The sequence below is a fragment of the Accipiter gentilis genome, chromosome 7, assembly GCF_929443795.1.
Source record: "Accipiter gentilis chromosome 7, bAccGen1.1, whole genome shotgun sequence".
NCBI classification, from domain to species: Eukaryota; Metazoa; Chordata; class Aves; order Accipitriformes; family Accipitridae; genus Astur; species Astur gentilis.
In genome coordinates, this window is record NC_064886.1 from 27,521,069 (window position 1) to 27,543,823 (window position 22,755).

A 22,755-nucleotide genomic window follows, 5' to 3' on the forward strand; every position below is an offset into this window, starting at 1 on the left:
CTGCTTTTGGATAACCTCCATGGGTTTACTCCAAGAGGAAAACACTATTCAGTGTAACATGCTAAGCCTTTAGCTGTTCAGAAAATAAATGCTGTATTAAGTTTAATTACTTTAGCCGCCTACTGATGATCTGAAAAAAATCTTTTAACAAACCAAGTATTCTTAGCTAGGCTGTTGCCTTGGCTATGTGATGTTTCAGTGTATAGCCATATGGAAGTGCTATGATCAGAGTTTAGATCCTTCATTCTTTAGGCAGGTAATGAAACATAGAAGCAATTTCTCTTTACCATCCCGCCTTAAATTTTGATTTGGTGACATTATCCGATTTTTAAAGTTGAGCTGAATCTGTCTCTGCTGATACAGAGAAGTGAACAGAGGGAGATGTCATTATAAATAAAAGAGGTCAATAATTATGGACCAAATCTTGCTTTGACTGAAGTCGCACAAATGCCATGACTTTCAACAAAATGAATAGTTGCAAATCACTGACAGTAAAGCCTAATAAAATATCCTTGCTATTCATAAGGTTGCTCACAGTTCATATTTGTATTCTGTAAAGCAAACTTGAAAAATCCTTAGAATATAAGTATATTTTATAAGAATGGCACACTTTTCAGACTACTGTGAAGGAAAACATGTATATGTTCATGGTACATGTAAAAGAACAACTGCTGGCATTCGATTAGGTGTATATGTAATACAGGAGCAGGCATCTTAGCATAAACATCAACAACTGGATGACGTTCCTGTAAAAGTCAGTGGAAGTCTTATCACGGATTCACAGTTCTGAGACTTCAAAATGCAAGTTTCTTAGAGGGTAAAAAATCAGTGTGGATACCTTAACTCCTCCTCTTTCTGAAATAGAAAGATTGAGTATCATGAGTTTTGTTATGAAGTTGATCCTTGAAATATTCTAAGTGTGAATACCATAACAGTTCTCCTAAGAAGTAGGTGCAGGATACCTGCTTATAACTTACTGGGTTATGCTTTGCTGCCGCCTTGGCCATTCTTTCAGTGTGCTTTCTGGCACATATGTGGAACCCACTGAGAACCTTTCAGAATGCAAGGTTTGTACAGTGGGATGTTATGCACTGAATAATTGTATTATTTTCAATTTTTAGTATAACTACTGCATTTCAGAAAAGCAGAGGGAAGTTCTTTTACATTTGTTGTAATTGCAGCTACATGGCAACGTTTTCTCAACTTCTTAATAAGGCTCTGCTTTTTTTTTTTTTCTTGCAAGTGAAACAAAATCACTGGCCTGTTCACAGAAAAAAAAATTCTTTGGTCTCAAGGCTTTTGTATTCAATACGGAGGTTGGACTGTGCTCCAACAAACAGAATTATTCAGCAAGTCATTGCCTTCAAGAAGTAATGTGTAACACCTTGTTTTGTTCCTTGGTTCAAAAGGCACTGTCACTGTTGTACACCAGTGTTTTTTTAAAAAAAGACTATAATTCATATGCAAACTAAGGGGGGATTCATGATTTCATAATAAAATGTTGAAACGCTTTGATCATGAGCTGGAAGGAGGTGTGAAACAGTGCTTCAGAAACAGACAGATATTTGTGTAATCAGCCTTTATGTATTGCCAGTTCAGAATAATAACATATAAAAAGCCCCAACTTACCTCATCTGCCTGGTACAGCCAAGGCATAAATAAAAGAGAACAATGGAATTACTATTACTCACTCACTGAGCCCCAGCTACATCACTGTATTCTTTATAATTGCTGGCAAGAAGATTAATGTTTTGTTAAATATCAGAGTAAGGTCACAAGGGGGCTTGCAGGGCTGTCTAAACATCTAGGTTTTAAACTCCTTCATTCCTTCTTTCCTTCCTTCCTTCCTTCCTTCCTTCCTTCCTTTTTTTCCTTTTTTGATTTTTTTTTTATTTTAATTTCATGGAAATGAACTTGTAGCATTTCCTTTAATTATGGTGACCTTTACATTATTGCATTTGAAAGGCAGCTTCCATTTTTGACAATGCAAAAAATAAACAAGGGCAAGAATTGTATGGCTGATAAAGATTAATTACCATATCGATAGGAAGATGGTCGGGGTTTTGTGTGTTAGAAATAGACCCGAGTTCCATTTTATCTGTCATATTTCTGTTCCTTCATGTCTGTTAGTTCTGTATTCAAATTAGGATTTTTTTTTTCTCATCATATTAATGTCAGTTATCCTAAGTAATGATATATTTGGTTTAAAAACAGTCTTTGTAAATGTCTATTAACTTATAGCTTATAAACACCAGGACAATAACAGTTCAGGAGAAAACCTCATAGTTCTACAGAACAAGGAGATTTATACCTTATGTACTTTCAGAGTGTATGTACCACCAGACTGAGTTTACTAGCTATAATTTCAGATCTTTTACAGCAAACAAATACTGACATTTCTTCTTTGTATATATAAAACCTTAGTTATCAGTCTTCCCCATCATTCTTGGCCTAACTGGGCTACAGAAATAGTCAAAGAAATATTCCATCATAAAGTAACTGATTTTTTTTTTTTTTTTTTTTTTTTTTTTTAGGGAAACTAAAACATCTCATACATATGGTAGAACAGCTTCACTTGGGAATGAATGCTAACGTAGGAGATTTCTGGTAAATATAAACACAGTTGTTTCTGGTAAAGGAGCAAAGAAATTACATAGTCTTCTTAAACTCTTGTTTAGACTATTGCCAGTCATTTGCAAAATGCAAGTATCTTCCTCATTTGGCTAAGATTATCCTCCAAATTATACAGGAGCCGTCAGGGCAGCAGCAACCAGTCTCTTATTAAAAAATGGTAAATGTGTTTTACAGGTCTCTATGTGTTCTAACTTTTTAGAGGTGACTAGCCCCAGATCCATCTAGTGTATCTTTAATTTGTAGAAGGATTAGCCCCAGATCCACCTAGTGTATCTTTAATTTGTAGAAGGATTCTCCGAAACAGGTGCTTTTAGCCCTGGAAGTGCTCAGTATGGGGGCCAACATGAGAACTGCCACCTGAGTGCCACGGGAACATGACATGCCCCCTCTTTCCCTCTCATAGTGCACAATAAGCTCCCTGAGCAATCGCTTCTGTGAACAGAGTCTGGCATTAATGGGACCAATAAAGCAGAGAAAGTTTGTATTAAAGAATACTTGTTTCACAGTGTCAATTGCTCGCTAAAACACCCTTAAGTCAAGGATTGAGAGGGCTCCTTAACAAAATGGTGTCATTAGGAATCCGTTAGCGTCTTTTAGTGGAATAGGTCTTTTCTTGAAGAGGGGCGATTTTATGTGGTATTACCGACTTCTGTGAACATTATTTAGTATTAAACAAAACTAAGGACTTCAAAGAGCAGTATATGGACAGCAGTGGTGAAAGCTGTGCATTTAAATTCTACCACTTTGCATAGAAATAGCAGTGCTGCGGAAGAGCAACAACTTTACAAGCAGTTCACAATACCTGGATGGCTCTGAGTGGTTTCAAAAAAAAGAAGGTTTAGTGATCTGAGTTAAAGGAGATAAGAGATTCAAGAACCCCTGTTCTTGATCCAGTTTAATCTGTGACTCTTGGAAAAAGTATTTTATTCTGTCTTACTCAGTTTGCCTGTTAGAGGTGAAAAATCATGAAAAATGTCTTCCTGTTTTCCTAGAAGTCTGTTACAAAAATACTGTGTCAGTAATTATATACCAACAGGTGTTAAAGTGTTGTTATAAGAATCCTATTCTCTACATTCTTGGATGTGGAACTGGGAAAATTAGCTATAGAAAATATGATTTGAGATCTAGATTGACTAATCTTGAAAATATCCTTCAGTTTCGTCATTTCTTGTTATCACCATTAAGTGTACCAAATGGTATTACCACACCACAGTCACTGAACAAGTGGTGGAGTTTTTCCCTTATGGTTACAATCCACTGGAGTCCTAAGGAGCAGGAAAGGAGCCTGGAAGGAATGGGAGTGAATGGGATTTGTTAAGAAAAAAAAAGAAAAAAAAGGTAAGACCACTTGCAGTTTATTTAGTTTGTAAGAATTCTTTATGAAGCATCACAATATTGTGAGCTAATTACTTCATAATTTCAGTTTCTACATCTTCCCTGGAGACATGAATGCTATTCCCATTTATATCAGCCAAGGATCTGGTGCAGTTTTCTCTTCTTAGCAACAGGTGTAGTGAAAGGTATGGACTGGAGGACTTGGCAATCTTGCACCTATTTCTGCGGTAGTAAAATTACTAAATATCAATCAATAAATGTTAAACATAAATCTGTCCCCTCTGATGATGTGGCTTCAGCAGGGCTTGCAAAGAGCAAGAATGTCCAATCAGAAGATGTTTCGAGTTTTAACACTGAGCTTGGTTGGTTACTTGGTTCTTGTTACAGAGAATATCTACGGATTTGCACACTCTGACGTTGCCGTTATATATTACCTCATGTCTTCTTGATAGGGTTTACCTAGAGAGTTGAGCTGAAGCCTCTGCAGGGAAAATAAATGAAGTAGGAAAACAGTTTAAGGAGCAGGTCCTGTTCTTTAGTTCTTTCTTAGCACTGGAAATGAAAACTTTGCCAAGATTTTCAGTTTACTTTCAGGATGTTCAACTCAGTAACACAAATATTCTCAAATATGGGATTTCTTACAGCTTCCTCTCTCAGAGATACCAGTAAGGTTTACTTAACAACTTTCGTCAGTCCAGGTCTTAAACTGCCCGTTATTACTTGCATATGCTTGATCATGAAGCTCATCTGTCAAAAGCCCTTTACCTTTCCTCACATTTTCTTCCTCATGCATGCTTCTTTGGTGATGTTTCCGTAAGAATCATGTCTCTGGAATTGTTAATGAGATTTAAATGAAGAGACAGAACCTAGGTTTTGCCAAAAATTAGAGTGGTTTTGGACTAAGCCAAACCTGTGGACAATCAGCCGAGACCTACAATCCGGAGTTATTGCAGTTCTTTTAATCTTGGCTCTTGTCCAGCTAAGTCCTTAACCCAGCCCCTAAAAACCATGCTTCTTAACCATCCTCAATGGCTCTTTTCCATTGTGTAAATAAATTTCTTTTTCAGTTCCTCTGGGGTGGCAGGAGGCAAGCCAAGGTGCCATTGTCACATCACTGCACGAAGGGTCCCTGAAGGGCAGCTTCAGTCCCTTATACAGCATATCAGAAGCCAATATTAAGAAACCCTGAAGACAAAGTTTTAGCTTGAGTTTTGTTTGATATGGTCAAGATCAGAAAGGAACTTGGTGGCAAAGTCAAGGATGGGAGTTATTTTTCCAGATTCTTGTTTCTCAGCTCTAAACATGCTGCATACCAACAAAAACTGCCTTCATTGTACATGTTAAAATGAAAGGAAAGATTATTGTTGTTTAGTCGTAAGCATTTTTCCACCAGTTGAAAATGAAAGCGTTGGTTAAAACTATTGACACATGGTCAATGAATGGAAGTATTAATCAGTGAAATAATAAAAAAAACCTAGTAGAACATCTTTAGTATAGACAATCCTTTATAACTTATAGACACAGTAGGCACAGCATTTGTAATAAATGTAAATATGTAGAAGTACGTATGGTGTGAATAGGAGAAAATTAAGGTGGAAAAAACAACCCTAGCAGTTACTTATTAAAGACATATGACACATTAAAATTTAAAAAGTCAAAAGACTGTTCAGGTTAAGGACCTATAAAAGGTATTAACATGTACAAAACCCAAGAATGTGAAATTAATTAGTCTTGCTTTAAAGGAGAATTTTCCAAAGACTGGAGTTCTTGTGATTTATGTTAGGCAGCTATGGGAAAGCATAGTTCAACATATTTGTTGATCCATTCAGCTGAACTTACTGTACTTATTTATCACCTTGTTAATTCAGACAGATGTGATGTCATCTCTCACTGCTCTCATCCAGCCTCTCTCTGCTGTAGTTAAGTTAAATCACTGGAAAAAAGCAGTTGGGAGCACAGAAGAGTGCCATAATTGAAAATAGGTGCATTTTCCAGTTGAACATTCCTGCAGTTTGGAACTGAAAACAAAAGTGAATATACAGCTTTGCTTCTGGGAGGACAAGAATGGGAATTATTTTCTCTCTCAGTATGTCCATTCTATACAGTTCAAGTCAGTGACCATATTTTAATAAGTACCATCTCTCCATTATTTCTATTACTTTGAAGTACAAAAATGTTACTATTTCAACTTTTTTTCTCAAGTGACTTGTGAACAAATAAGTCATTAAATGCCTAAAAGAGGGAGAGACACTATAAATATCAAAGGTAAGAATGAGTAAACTCAAAAATACAATGTGCCAGTGATAGACATCAGAATAGAATCTACTAGTGATATCATGACCCTGTAAAAAATATTTTTTTAATCACGAGACATCACTGGCTTCTGGGATTCTATTTTGCCCATCATTTTGTGATAGCTGCTGTTGTTTATTAGTAAATATCAAAGAAAACAAGACAGACATTGAAAAACCTGGAGTGAGTTCAGTGGAGGGCCACCACAAGTGGCTCAGGTGTTGGAACTTGTCCAGCCTGGAGAAGATAAGGTGTTGGGGGGGGGGGGGGGGGGGGGCGCCACAGCAGCCCGCAGTGCCTGCAAAGGGGTTAGCCAGGACATGGAGCCAGGCTCTTCAGTGATGCGTGGTGGGAGGGTGAGAGGCAGCAGGCACAAGCAGAACCAGGAGAAGTTCAGACTGGAGATGAGGAGAAAACTTTTTCCCTGCCAAGGCTAGCCAAGCAGGGGCACAGATTACCCAGAGAGGTTGTGCAGTCTTCATCCTTAAAGATTTCCAAGATCAAACTGGATAAAGCCCTGACCGGCCTTCAGAGACCATAGCTGAGCCTGCTTTGAGCAGGAGGTAGGACTAGAAACCTCCTGAGGCTCCTTTCAACCGTAATTATCCCATCATCCTAAAAGGAGAATAAAATTATATCGACCTTACTCATGAGAAAAGAAGATTGAAGTTTTAATATTCTGGAAACAGACCACAATTCCAGAGTTAAAAGTAAGCTGAGTTTTCCATTTGAAAGTATGTTAAGACACAATCATTCAAACAGTTTTCATTATATTGTAAAACAGTCAGGGAAACCAGGTCTCTCTTCTGATATGCCATGTCGGGAACATGAATTAGCAGGTAGGGTACTTTGATTAGAGGCAATATTCATGAAAATTGTATAATCGAAAAATATAGCCTAGAAGCTTATGTGCCTGATAATAAACAGTGATGGTTCTTAGTTTATCAGTAAATCTAAATATAAGAGACAGGTTGCAAAACCTATTAATAAGCTCCTGGGAGTGTTTTCTTATTATATTTTTCTGTGATTTTTTTTTATTTATATATAGCTCGTTGGCCTTCAGAGATACATGTATCTCTCGCCTCCAGAGCCAGATTTGGATATAAAGTGTGGTCAATATGTTGCGTCATCGTTCTTGATCAAGTACACTGCATACCAAAGATACAGATTTTGAAAGCAGCTATATTACTTCAGATTCTGTGTAGCAAAACTAATCTATCAGTAAAAATCATATGAGATTTCATACTACATCCTGAAAGACTTTAGGTGGCTACTTTGCAGTAAATCATTAGAATTTGGGCACATAAATACCTTTGAAGATCTGTAGTACTTGAGGATATGACTGGTTTTAGCACGTTGGAAAACACTATTGGCAAAATCTGTAGTGATATAAATCAAACGTTTAGATAAGAAGTATATTCTCTTATTGTAAACAAATTCACAATAAAATCTTTGATTTCTTGTTAAACTTTAGATTGAAAGAGAAATTCTGAAATGGAAAAGAGGTACTTGGATCTCTTCCAAAAAGATGAATGCAGCCTGGATTTTGTTAAGTCACAGCTGCCCTTAGAATCTAAAGCTGTGAGTAGATTAGTAGGAATAAACTTTAATTTTAGTTGCAAGACAGGTTAGACAGCTTTTATATCTCTGAGGAGCATTCAGAGGGACACTGTGGCAGGCCCTGAAATACTATAGACCTCCAACAGTCTAGTTTGCAATGGTCATCACATTACTTGTTTCATAAGGTCAAACTTTACAACCCAGTTACTACCATAGATAATTCCTTCAGAGATATTTTATCTATTTCATCTTTTCTCTATGTGAATATGAGAACTACTTTTGCAGAATTACGGTCTGGAAAAATAGACCATATGAAATCTAATTTCTTAAAATGCCACAAAAATATACTGTTACATGTAGGCAGAAATCAATGATAACTGCAAATATTTTTTTTAAAAAAAAACATAGTAAAAATAATTAAAAACCAAGCTAACTGTTGAGAGAGAAAGATAATTATGACTAAAGATAAAAGAAAAAGAAACAGAAACCCCTGGGTTATTAACTACCCAAGGAGAAAGTCTCTTAGCATTCTGAACATTAAATTTTTTTCCTGTCATTCCATATACTTAAAATCCAAAATAACAAGAAGTATCAAAACTATACTGCAATAAGAAGCACAGAAATGAATAAAAATCATTTACATGGGACATAACCTTTTGAGTCTTACCATAGTCCAAATTCATCTACTGTAATGGATACATTCTCTTTTATGGGGGGGGGGGGGGGGGGGGAGTGGGGGCGGGGGGGAAGTCCTTTGTCCTTTTTTCCTTACAACTAACAATAAGGAATTCAGGGGAGATGCCTGCCTACATACACATGATGAAAGGCTTCAGGCTCTGTGACTCACCGTGATAAAAAAGTATGACAAAGTCAAAAGGAAAAGAATCAAGTAGGTCGTATTGAGTCGAGGTGGTCGGACACCTTCACTCATGCAAAGCTAGTTGAAAATGTCTAACAGAAATAGCAAGGGGAAGAAATTAGAGTGATGAAAGGAAACCTGGTGGGGTTAGAAAGGGTGGATCTGAAGGTAAGTCTCCAATTTTCACAGTAATTTCTTATCTGAATTCTTCTGATTATCAGAATTGCCAGATCTTTATATACTTCCATCATGCCTTGAACACCAGTCTGGAGTCGTGCAATCCTGCGTTTGTACGAAAACCTCTGCTGCTTCCCATCTAATCCGTATTCCTGCTCAGAGGGCTCCAGCCCTTGCAGTAGGAAGCTCACTAAACAGCAAGGGATGGGGTGTATGTTACTGGGTGTGCACACTGGAGGGTGCTAGTATTTAGAAAAGAGTATACTAATTGTGATGGGGTCTTCCCACACAGAAATCGAAATGGAAGATCTGAGGTTTTGTCACCTAGTTGCTGTAGGAGAGCAAGCTGTGGCTGTGTGTCAGTACTTGACTTTGCTTATCATCCAAGCTAGACAAACGTTAAGTAATTTTTTTATGCTTATTAACAATTTGGAGTCAGATTATGATTTCCATTGCTTATATTACACTTGCTTAATGCACCTATATGCAAGTCTGTATCTTATATCATTTTCCTATTAGCGTATTTTTCCTTGTTTATATGTGTGTTTATTTGTGTTTTCCTCGGGCTATTTTGAATGTCGTTGGGGAGTTAAAGATGATGTATGGCATGTTCTAAAGAAACGTAATAAAAGATAATATAGCATATTTCTTCCATGCCCGAGTATATTAATTCTTGCTTACATAAAATACACAAAACAAATTGTAAGCAAGGAATCATTTGGAATCAGATTATGCATGAATAATGATATGTAGTCTCATCTCAGATATAAACAAAAAAATCTAGTTTACTGCTAATGTTTTTAGGAAACATTTTTCTTTTTCAAAGGAAATTACTCAATGTAATAAAAACATGTTTTTTAAAATAAATGGATTAATTTACCCTTTTTTTCAAGATAAACAAGTAATCATAACTACTATACTTAGTCCTAAAAGCGGTATAACTCTTTCACATGTACTTGTCTTGGTGATGGAGTTTGACCTTGGCTTTATGACACTCATGTCTGTTTTCTTTAAAAACTTTCTGGCTTTTATGGCTGCTTCTTTACCTGCAGTTCTGCAGTTCTGTTGGGCACTCTGCTTCTGATTCAAAGCCTATCAATGGGGAAATTCTTCCTAGCTTCCCTGGGCTCTTGTATCAGGCTTTGTAGGTTTGATCCTTTTGCCCGTAAAGTTTATTGCAAAACTTCTGCAGACTCCAGTGTCTTTTCTGACCAGGACTTTTATATAGCATTACATGTATACAGTCATAGCTCACAGTTCATTTCTTCATTGACTTTTCCAAGTCTGTTGCACCAGAATTTTTTTCCACATAATGATAATTTTTTAAAAGATGCAATTTCAAAAACATTGGGGAGTTGTTTGCTTTTTTTGTGCACTGGTAACACGGAATTTATTCCTTGACTGTATGTTTTTAACTTTAATACCAGAGAATGAAAAAAAACCAATCCATTGTATTTAGGTTACAGATTCGGTTTAAGTGTGTGAGTATAGAAATAGATTTTTTTTTTTTTGCTCGCATGAATAAAGCTCCTTAAGTGTTTGCAGGATTGAGGTTTTAATTTGTAACCCTGATCTGCCTGCATGTACAATTCTAATAAAGTTTAATGAACATTATTAAAAGTTTATATGCAGGCAAATAAGGTTGCACATTTGGAGTAGTCATTACTACCCTCCAAAAGAGAAGTAGCTTGAGGTAGCTCCAATTTTCCTTTCACAGAAATAGGGGCATCAGGACAGTAGGAAGGAGAACAGGATCCCCTCATCTTCCAAACAAAACCCGACAGTATATTGAGGCTTTTTTAATGGGAACCAGAAGTGCTTCTTTTGCAAAGAAAAATAAGAGCACTTCCGTACAGAATTTAGGTTTATACTTGAAGTATAATGCACGTGCTGTAATAATGTTCAAAGTCAGTAGTTTTAGAGCGCGGATAACAAGATCTGGCCAGTTGTCCCTGAAGAAACAGCTCATTAACACTAGTGTACAGTAAGAAGGAACACAAGCAAACTGCAGCTTCCCTGTTTTGCGCTAAACCATGTCATGTAGCTGTTTCTCAATCACTGACTAATATTGCTGTTCCAGTTGAGAAAATATTACAAATACTAGTAAAAGACTTTCACTGAAGCCAGCTTAGCAGTACAAAAAGAGTTTACCGTCACCTCTTTGTTGCTTTGGCTTATCTTTATCATACATAACCTGGAACAAAATACTACTGTAAGATTTGCTCAACAGAAGTTATCGAAACTCAGGTGGTTATTCCTGTGAACCGAGTTCTACACCTGTGACTTAAGACTGAATGTCTGAGACCGGAGGGTCTGATCTGGAAGAGATAATCATGTCAATAAGTTGTTTTTTAAAAAAAACTCTCACTGGTTCCAAGGGAGGTTAGTCCTGCAAATGAAGTTACTCATGTACTTAACTCTTTGCCCGATCAGATATTGTAAACTCTCTGGGGGAGGACCCATGTTTTTTTTTATTTGTCTGTAAAGTGCCATGTATACCTATGGCACTGTATAAATAAATAATAATAATAGAAACAATAAAAACCATCTAGGGATTAAGCAGGCCTTTTAAAGAGGCCAAATGTTCTTCACATAAATCTTGGATCTAATTTGAGCTCTAATAAGCTCCATTTCCTGGTTTTCCAATATTTTTAAGCCGCATTGCAATAGCTATCTTTTTTTTTTTTTAACAGTTGTTTTAAGAGGGCCCTAAGGCAAGTATCTAATCAACCTAATGGAATTTTCCATGCAGTTAAGTGTTTTATTCAGCTCAAAATGTTGTCTTTGATTAGACTTACCACCTTCCCTTTTGCCCTTTTACATTATTTTGGCAGGCTCTGCAGGTGTAAAAGCTCCATCTCCACTGCAGCTCCATCATGTGTGAAATAACCTCGCTGTGTGTGCCGGCTTGGTTGCCTCTGAGCTGTGGGAGAAAACTTCGGAGCCAGCTCTACAGTTCCAGTCCCAGCTTTGGATCTGCCTGTGCTATGTTCTAGGCGTATGACAGCCCTTTGTACAAGGTACTCAGGTCAGCTTTTAATTAGCTAAATTGTACCCTGCTAGTGACCACATAGTGCTGAACGCAATCCAGGCTAACTATCCTACAGTATTTGACTGGAGTCTGGGATAGAGTTTGTAGTCTTGTTGAACCCTAGTTGCCATGCTTCTGCTGAGTCCGTACTAGATTAATGAAAGCTGGCTTACGTACGCCTGGGAGAATTACAGTCCTCTTAGATGGCAGTGTAGGGTTTTTTCTGTAGAATGTGGCCAGCTCAGGTGCTTTAAACAAACTCTTTTAGCCTTCTGACCTTTTGTTTTCTTGGTTTTCTAGAATGAAAATCAATTTAAATCGTATGAGGGTATAACTTATTACATTATGCTTAATATTTACCCACCTCATCAGGTGTTATGAGGATTTTTAAAGTAATATTTATACAGCATTTTGAAGATGAAAAGCATTGCATAAGTGATAATTATTATCTACATTTATTTTCGTGCCTCTGTTGAAACATCTTTTTCTCTTTGTCTAAGATACTTAATTTCTCTTTTGCTCTTTTTTTTTTTTAAATTACTGTGTTATTTAATTTTATATGAGATTTTGGGACATAATTTTGGAGAAGAAAGCTGCTGTACATGTTATATTATACTGTCAGATGGTTCTTCTCTTTTTTGTTTTTCATCCCATGATGAACTGATGCTTTCACCAATCCATTTTGCAACCAGAGGTTTATTCATGCCAGAACAGAAGAATAGTTTGATTGTTCAGGAAATCAGCTAAGACTCAGAAGGCCTAGTTTTTCTCCATTCTGATACAGGTTTCTTGTTTGACATTGGAAAAATCACTTAATTTCTTCATGTCTCAGCTGGCCATCTGTAAAGCAGAAACGGTGTTTCCCTACTGTGTACTTGGGTTGTAATATTACTTTTCTATATTAGGCAGTGTTCATAAGTGTGATAGGAGAACCAATATACTTCAAAAGGCATTGTTAATCTCCTGTGTGCAGATCACTCATAGGATCCCGTGACCTACAAAATGGATATGGGGCCTGTATTTCAGAAATACATACTAACTTAACTCTCAGTTAACTGAAGAAGACAGTTTCTATCTTCTTCAGAGAGACTCAGAAAACAATCTTTTCAAGATAATTAATAGGCATATCTCCAAGGTCTCTGTCAGTGTCTGCTTACAAAAAAAAGAAGATATATACCGTACTTATGGTTTGGCCCCCAGAAAACCTATGATGAAGTTGTTTCTGTGAATTTTACTTTGGATACACATTTCTGTGGTTTTGTGTCAGATACAAGCAGTCATTTAATTGTGTTTTCTGGAGTCCACTTGTTCTTGCCATGATATGCAAAGGTATTTATTCTGGGGAATGACGTGTAGTAAATGATTGCTGCTGATGGACCGTGTATGGGTAATTAGATATGGGGACATATGTGTCCATCTACCTTTCCAGGAGCAGGTTGTTATCTGCAAGTTATTCCCTACTATAAGTAGTAGGAGAAAAATATGAAGGCATTGGACAACATATGATCAGATGAAAGCTTCTAAACATAAATAGTCATGCTTTTATTAGTTGCTTGATCAGCATGCAATGCTGAAAATGCGGGTAAGATGGAGATTAAAATTTATCATATTTTAATTGAATTCAGTTATGCTTTTCAAATGGTTCCTCTATCCCAATGGGAATGATCCATGGCAAGTTAATGTTACTTAATAGTTTTATTTCTAAAATGCACCTTCTTTTCTCTGTGCATACAAGTGCTTTGCAGCTCAATAAAAACCATTGTGATACAGACACTAGAACATTATCCTAAAAATCATTTCACTTTCCTCCTTAAATGTAGCCATTAAAGTAATAAAAGGAGGTCTACTACACAAGGCAAGAATGAAAAACAGAGAAGTTTATATGTGGGGATTACAGATCATTCTAATCATGTTGAAGTTTCTATCGGTTGCAGTTTCATTATCTTGAAATTGTACAAGATAGACTCAGATCCAACATTCCCCACTGAAATAAGGCTGGTTGCTTGAAGAGGCAGACATTTTCTGGATGTATTACTTTGGAGGAATGAAGACAAAGTTATAACCTATGAAAGGCTATGAACTCTTTATACTTTGGCAGGTATTAATGTTCAAAAAATTAAATTGATTATTATTGGAAGCTGATTCCATAGCATCACTGTATTCCTGTCCAGTTCTGATGGTCTTCCCCTGTACATCCAATACTGAAGGTGAAATGTGTGCTCCAATGTAGTCAAGGGAATTTCCTTATGTAAAGGCAGGAATTAATCCTGACTTTTTCAATTCACCTTGCTTTTCTAGTTAATATAAGAGATGTAAAGGAGCAATAGAATGTTTTTCTTTTCATGACCCATTTGTATTCAGAATCTAAACTGCTTTATTTGTTAAACTTGTTCTAGAACGCTATCTCAACAGATACTATGCAGTTGTATCTTACTGCCTTAACATGAGATATTTATCCTCTTAAAATTTGCTTTGGGATGTCCCATCTCATGTACAGTATTAATAAGACAGGTGTTGAAGGTCTTATTAAGATTCTTTTAACAGCTGATACTTGTTTCCTGTCTATCCCCAGACTTTTCAGAGACTGGCTGGTACTTGATTAGGTTGGCTCCCTGTTCTTTTTTTTTTTTGAACGTAGCTGTGTGTATCCTCATAGACACCCCACTCTGTTCTGAAACTCACCTCTAAAATGTTATTTTCAGGGTTTCTAAAAGTGTGATGCAAAACCTGTATTTCCTATGAATTTGAGATCAGGAAAGTGGAGTTCTCAGAATCCCTCTGTGAATCAAAGAACTATTTCTTGTGATCATAGTACATGATGTCCTCACATACAAATATTGTACTCAGTTGTGGCTACAAAGGAGTTTGGCAAATATTTTTAACCTTTAGATGTCACTTTCTTTGTGTCCTGCTTCCTCTTTTTTTAATTCACTTTCTAGCAGTATTTTAGCAGGTTTTTTGCCACAGCAGCTATTAAGGTAATATCGTAGAATGTGTTTTCAGGTCTAAAAGTCTTCAGTTGCAATTATTCTCCTCAGAAACATAATTCTGTACATATATATGTGTATATATGTTCATGCACATATGCATACGCACACGTATACCCATATAAACAGAGAAAACCAGTGGCTGTAACTCCACTATATGATCTTCTGCATTTGGTCAAACTAGCTAGGGAACCTGCTTGTAACCAAGAACTATCTGTTTAGAAGAAGTATGCCTTAAGAATTAACAATTCATTCATGACTGGTCTGAAATGCAATTTTAGACTACATGCAGAAAACTTGTGTGCTCAGCTTTCTCTTGCAAAAACAGATATTGACAGACAAATTTTGTCATATTATGAAAGAGGCACTCAAAAAGAAGGCTTGGAAATTGTGTCCTGCAATCGCTATTTTTACAGATAGAAATTATGGATTATGTTAAAATGAGTAGCCCTATGGCAGTAGATCTGCACATCAAATAGTGTTCTCTTAGCTGATGGTAGCACTGACTTCTTACAGAAACCTGTTTTCTATAAATTATGTACCAATTTGCAATACAAAGAATACCAAAGTATTTTATTGTATTTTGATATCTACTGGCTTGTGACAGATGTATTTTTTTAAACCTGCACATCGCTTTCATTAAGCTGCCTAAAGACTTGTTTTCAACTGAAGCTTCTACAGAGCTGCAAATTCTGAAAATGCCTCAAAACTTAATTTGTTTGCCACTCACAGTGTGTGGTGATGCAGGAATCATAAGACAGTCCTGTGAAACCTAGAGTGAGAAAAAGTACCTCCCTTCTAAAATTCTTTTGCCTAAAACTCGAAGCTAAAATTTCTTCTGTGTGAACACATAAAAAACAGGAATGAAAACTTATTGAGAAATGAATAGTCAAAAACAGAGGTGTTGAACAGAGCCCTGATTAGCTGAATTTTAATTGTAGGTTTAGCAGTTATTAAACTTTCAAAAATAAAAAAGCAGGGTAGTAAAATCTCAGTATTACAGAACCAAACATGTACTTACTAAACATGAAAGTAAATGTTACCATGCCAGGTAGATCTTGGAGTTAAAGGGTTATATGTAACTCTGGATAGTTAGCGGGAGACAAGAAGATGTCAGAAGTTATTTCCTATAGGTTAATGGCCGTGTGGTTAAATTGCTCAGTTTCAGTACATAGGTAAGTATTTTGATGAGTTTGCCGTCCATGAGTCCAGAATGGCCATGGGACACTCCTGTCGCGGTCGAGACGGACAAAACGACAAAACTTTGTAAAAGCAAGCTCGTGCAAAAAGCCTTTACTGCTCTCTTTCGCTGTTCCTTTATACTCTCTTTCTCCTTAGCTTCCCCAGATGTGTCTCTTTCTTATTGGTTCAAAGTTGATATGCTGTCTTCTCATTGGCTAACATTTGCACAGACCATCGCAACTCAGCTCCTCTGCCAAAAGGACACGTACGCCTTGTCTTGCAGTCGACACTGCCTCAAAACTTGTTTATCTTGCAGTTCTTGTTCCTGTTTGTTCTCTCATGGGTAGACTGGAATCTTCTCAAGGTCAAAGCTGTCCCGTCCAGGGGCTTCAGTCCAGCTGAGGTCCCCCACAGGCTCCTGATAAACAACACTTTGAGCTGAGATCAGGCTAAACTAATGAATCCACTGAAGGATCGCTTTGGTCCCAGAAGCCCCAGGAGTTGTCTGTAGTCACTGCTGGAAGTGGTACCTCATTTGAATGTTCAAAACTAAGAATGCTTTCCTAGTGTGAAAAATCTTCACACATGACCCTAAATTTGTTTTCTCCCCTTTATTGATGGAAGTCTTCCATTAGCTTCCACTCTGTCACCTCATGATCTTTTTTCTTCTTTCATCTTTCACTTCTCCACATATCTTTTTCATTACAGAAATGCACTCTGCTCAAGGAATTCAAGTCAAGCACTCCCAAACATTAAGGGTATTTGAAAGCCAAACCCAACTCTGCATCTAAATTTTACAGTACTTAAAGAGAATAGAAACAAAATGCATGGATGACACATTGGCTCAGTAACATGATTAGCCAATTTCTAGTTGAGTTCAGCAGGGCAGATTTGCATCCAAATTATCGATAGCTCTAGCCACCAGCAGGTTTTGAAATAAGAAGCTGGATCTGAATCTGGCTTTATTAATATCTGTTGACAAGTGAATTTAACTTTGCAAAGTGTTTTCTGCTTGCATTTTATTTAGTTACTGTCCCAACTAAATTTAGCTTTCCTAAAACAATCTGAGAATTTAAATTCGTTTTATGTCCACGCACATTTGAAATTTTTGTACTACTCATTTCTTTTTTGATACCACATTGTTTTATTCTTTCAGTCTTAAAAAAAAAAAAAGAAAGAGAAAGAAAAACCTGCCACAAAAGTGAAATTTTTTTTATTGCATTTCATTTTAAGTCGTCTTTTTAAAGATCTGTCATTTATACAATGACAAGAAAACTTTCTAAATTGGAACTAATTTATGAATTCCTTCTTTTTGGCATAATGTCACTTTGCAAGTTAAAATGATAATGACTGGAAAGATCAAATATGTTTATCTAAAAAAAGAAGAGGGGTTTTAAGAGTTTGCTCTCATTAGAAATCTTTGCAAACTCTGTACACAGCAGGCATTATAGATTTTTTGAGTGCAAAAGTCCTTTAGGTTAAGAAAAAGCTGTAGCAGAGAAAAGTAAAGTTTGAAGACAGCTCAGAATCCCTTTTTCTAACAAGTATAGATGGGTGAAATATCCAGTTTTCACTTATGTGATTGTTAGAACGAAACTTGATTTTGTTGCCAAACCAACCCTTCATTGCACTCCATATATGTGAGTGGATTCTTCGTACTCATTCTTCCATTCATGTGCAACCCTTCGATTGCACAAATATTCACAAAACACTGTGGTATCTGGCACTCTATGTGAAGAGAGGTTACAACACAGAGATGCACAACTGAGTCTTTGCAACCAGTGAAGTAAAATTATGTGTTGTTTTTTAATAACTTCTCCCTTGTAACAGAGTGATTTAGGAGTATGCATCCAAAGGGCTTACAGTGGAACTTCAGTACACTGGAAAACTTTCTGACCTCTGTCTTTTCATTACAAGGATTGTGATGCTAAGGAAACAACTAAGCTGTAGCAAATGAAGTAGAATTAATACCATTATGCTCACAATGTGCCCATTGCCTGGGGGGAATGCTGTCGACTGATCTAATAATACCAGAATCGCATCCTCACACCAATGTAAAATGCATCCATATGTTTCTTATCAAGACCACTGGTGGCACAAGTCCTTGATCCAGGCAAGTAATAGTCTTTAAAGCTGTACAGAAGAAAAGTTTCATTTGGTGCCGTTGCTGTGCCCTGTACTGTTGCTTCCTTTTACACTTCTGAATTTCTTGTTACTACCAGTAATGTTGGCATTTCACCATCTGTTCTCTCTTCCAAGATGTCAGTTTGTATTTTTATCCTATGTTTTAATCTCTCGTGCAGCGCTCTTCAACAACGAAGTGTTTAAAAGTAGTACAAGGAAGGTATTAGTCTGTGATATAAAAAGGAAGAAATATGTTTCCACCACTAATTTTCTTTCAGTGAAGGTGTAAGTATTTTTAAAGCAAGTACTTAAAAATAATTACAAAAGAATTTTGAAAATACTACAAAAATGCCATATAAGATTTTCTAATGCTTTGTCTAGGCACACGGGATTCAGTGCAGATTTCAGGTTGCAAGTGAATAAGGAAACAATTTCTATCTTATATTACCAAAAATAAATGTCAAATGGGCTAGTAGTTTCACCTCAATCTCATTTTAACTATAGTTTTCACACACACACAAAAAATCCTTCTAATATCTGATGCAAAAGCATACAAAGATTAGAAACAAAAATAGAAAGATGATTAAGATAAAAAAAGATTCAGGTTACATTGTTTCCTATTTAAATGACTCTGAAGATTGTTTTTCTCCTTTGAGATTACGAAGAAAGTTCCTATCCAGGGTTTTCCTTTGACACCACGTACCACTGATCATTGTGCCGCTGAAAGAGATCTCACAGTTGAGTGGTGATCTCTGAATATCTGTCGTATTCTCAGAAGCTTCCACTGTCATACTCTGATTGTGCTACTTTCATTGACTAAACACAACTTTTGAGGAGCAGTTGTTTTGGAGATGTTGAAAACAAAAATAGTGAATTAGTATCTTATTCACAATATAACCCAGAGACAAATAACTATGCTTTGTCTTTTTGTCTCTAGAATAATTGGGGGGGTTTTCATCCTTTATATGCGAAATTTCTAAGGCAGTTCAAGTGTGATATGGGACAAAAGCCGTCCTTTACGTGTGGTACTCATACTGATACTGCTGAAGCATGCAATTCAGTACTGTTCTCCATTTTATACTCAGTGTCTTGAAGACAAAAGCATAAATCGGAATACTACAATTAGATAATGTGCCCATGAGCTGTTATACAAAGCTTCAAATCACTAGTGAAATATGAAAAGTGAACACAAGAGCAGGTGCTGCAGCTGGCTGGCATAAAAAAAAGAAGTTTCATTTCTGTCACATATTTGAAGCACAAGCTGAGAGACTGTAAAAGATGATTATACAAAATATTCCTGAATTAGATTGAGTCAGTCCATTATCTGTAAATGTGGGTAAAAATGTCCTGGAAATTATGTATTTAAAACTATTTAAGTCATTTGCAGATGGTGATGGGACAGCATATAGCTTTTTTATGAAATCCAACAAAAACACAATTTACACCATCTATATCGGAGATAAATTTTGATTAATCCTTTCTGTTCAATTTTTAAAAATGTATTAAGCTAGTTAACAACGTGACACGTAGGACTGTGAAAATTCAGTTCCAGCTCCATTTTGACAACTGAATCCCGTTCCCTTTCTGCCTCTCTCCATATAGAGAGAGCTGGAGCGGCATTTAAGAGATAGTACAAGGTCTGTGCTGTTGTTACAAGCATTCCATTTGTAGAGGTATGACAAGGATGCAAGAAGAATTAGTTCATGGTTGTTTCTCCTTCCTTACTCATAAGAAGGAAATGTAGTAGAAAAGTCATGACACTGTTCTAGAAAGATTATCTCGCTGTATTTTTTTCTGATTTTCAAGGAGGAGGAGGAAGAATAATAGAAATCTGAAGTCTTGAACAGTTTCTCTTGCTACAGGAATTATCTTTATACTTATTATATTTCCTTCATAGAAAGTCCAGTAGCTGACTACAAGTGATCACAGAAAAAAGTTTTGCCTGAAGATATATTTGGATATTGCTTGGTGCAAACATTGACTTACTACAACGATGTCAGCATGGAATCGCACCAATGTGTCTGAGGAAATGTCTTTGGCCAACTTTTTTCTTTAGATACATGAATATAATTTTCAATGAAAGCTTTAGGATTCTTCACTGTTATGACCAGTCCTTTTATTTTGGATGCAGTGTGTCTGTCAGGCAAGTGCTAAAAATAGTAATTTTGGAATGTTCTGCCCCCAACTTGTAGCATTGCCATTGTATTGTGATATTGCCGTATTGTAGTACTGTAATATTGATCACTTAGCTGGTTTTACCTCTTCCTTTCTTCTGTTTGAGCTCTCTATTTATCCTGACAAGTGTTTGAGCGTGGACACCAAGGGGGGTCTGGATATTATTTTAATGTGAATTGTTCAGATTTAGCATGAATACAATTTCCTTCTGCAGTACCAGCGTCAGAGTGTCTACTATGGTCAAGTGCTGCTTTGAATGGATTTCCAAAGGAAACTCTGCCAGAGTCATAGCTTGTTGGATGCAGTTCTAATAATTCCAGCAGAACTTCCAGTGGAATCACCCAGCTGGTTCAAGGTTAAAGAGCCTCAGTCAAGCTGCCAAACCCTGGTACTTAACAGCAGAAATTTTTAAGATTCTTTTTCTTCTGTTCCTTTTTGCTTTTAAAGAAACATAGCTTAGCAAAAGTCTGTCGTAGCCTGGAAGGTTTGTGCAGACAGAAGGTAGTTAGCAAATGGAATTATGTGCAGAAAGGCTTTAATCCCTGCAGCCCTTATATAAGAACATCTGCTTGAATTACAGGCCATACATAAATTGTGTGTGTGCTTGTTTTTGTCACAGATCCTTCCCCTCCACCCTCTGCTCCCCACATCTTATATAATACAATGCAAAAAAAAAAAAAAAAAAAAAAAAGCTAATTAGTACTTCCAGCCCCCCCATTAGTGAAACTTGATATGTTTACTAAAAAAATAATTACAACATTCCATTCATAAATCTTTAGCAATGTCAGCATTATACTGATGGAATTATGATGTCCCAGTACAAATTGTCTGACCTGCTTTATGTTCCCCAGCACATAATTAAGGTGGCGGTGTGTTAAAGGAAGTAATTTTGTTCAAAGCTTTGGCACCAGCCGTGCAATGTCTTTTGCTCGTATTACTAACAGTTACCAGTCAATGTAAGAAACTGCACCATGTTTGACTCTGAGACTACACTTATTCTTGTAGCTCTGAGCAGCACATGCAAAGTTAAAAATAATGTTCTGTGCAGTGACTTTGTCAGGATTTGGGTCTTATTCTCCTGAGGATTTGAGCGAGCAAATAAATTAATGAATGATGACAAGAAAAGCTTAAAAACAAGAAGCTTTAAATTTTTTTCACAGATATTTTGAAACATGGCTTGTTTCCTTTCTTTGTAATCTTTGACCTTTCTTGCTCTGTTCTTTGAAGATAGAAGTTTTAAGAGAGTGTCTAGTAGGCTTTTGAAACTGTTAGCAAATTTAATTTTATTGTCAGAGTTCATCTTCTGAATATTGATTCTAGAGGATCATAGTAGTGTACATTTCTGGAGAAAATACCAGGGGCAATATAGAATCCTGATCCCCAAAACAGCTAAGAATGTGTGCCTCAGTGAAGTCCCTGAGTAATCACACTGACATTGAGAAACACAATGTTTGTTTACAATTCAGTTATACAAATGTCTTCCTCACCATTTGCAGCCACTGATGAGGTCTCCAAGCCTGTTGACTGCAAGTTGGGTCTGAACCTTTCTCATATATTCTTCAGTGACTTCCAGGTGCAACCCATATTTGCAAAATTTCCTTGCATGTTAGATTGTAGGAATTGGTACAGCATTAAAAAGTTGATAAAATGCATAATTACTAACAAGGTAAATGTGGTTAAATGTATTTTCTTTATCCCTGTGAAGCACTCAGGCTTGTGTGGATGATAGAGAAATTGCTACTGTTAGTTTAATTTAGGAATTGAAATACCTAGTAGCTTGAAGACTGTGAAGTTGCCTCTTGACTTCACTGGGCTTTAGAGCATACCTGTAATGAAGACCTCTTTTTTTTTTTTTTTTTTTAAATTCAGTAGAAAAAAACTTCTGCTTTACTTAATTTATTTTCTTTGACATGTCAAAGGAAGTGATATTGATGATGATTAATTGTAGAATCAGCAAAATAACTGCAGTGCAAAAGATTAATAATAGTAGCATTGGTAAGGCTGATTATAAACTGCAGTAGTTTTTGCTTAAAAAAAACCTTTGGGTTTAAAATTTTCATAGTTTTACATAGGTTGTGTCTTTAAACAGCTACAAATTCCATTTCTGTTTATAAGTCAAAATTACATGCAGCCTGATTCCTACTACAGTTAGTACACAGTATAATATTCACATTTGTCGAAAGGAAAAAATGGTCAGCTATGTGTCTAGAAGCATGTTCTCATATTTGAGCATGGCTGAAACTTCCCTCTTAAAGTCAGGAGAACATTTAATCCAGGGTTTGGTTTAAACTGCCTTTCCAGCTAGTTACATAGCCTGAGTGTATACTCCCATGCTATCATTTATATTGAGTCTGCCATTTTTTTATATAACACTCTCTTAAGATTTCAGTAAAGCTAGT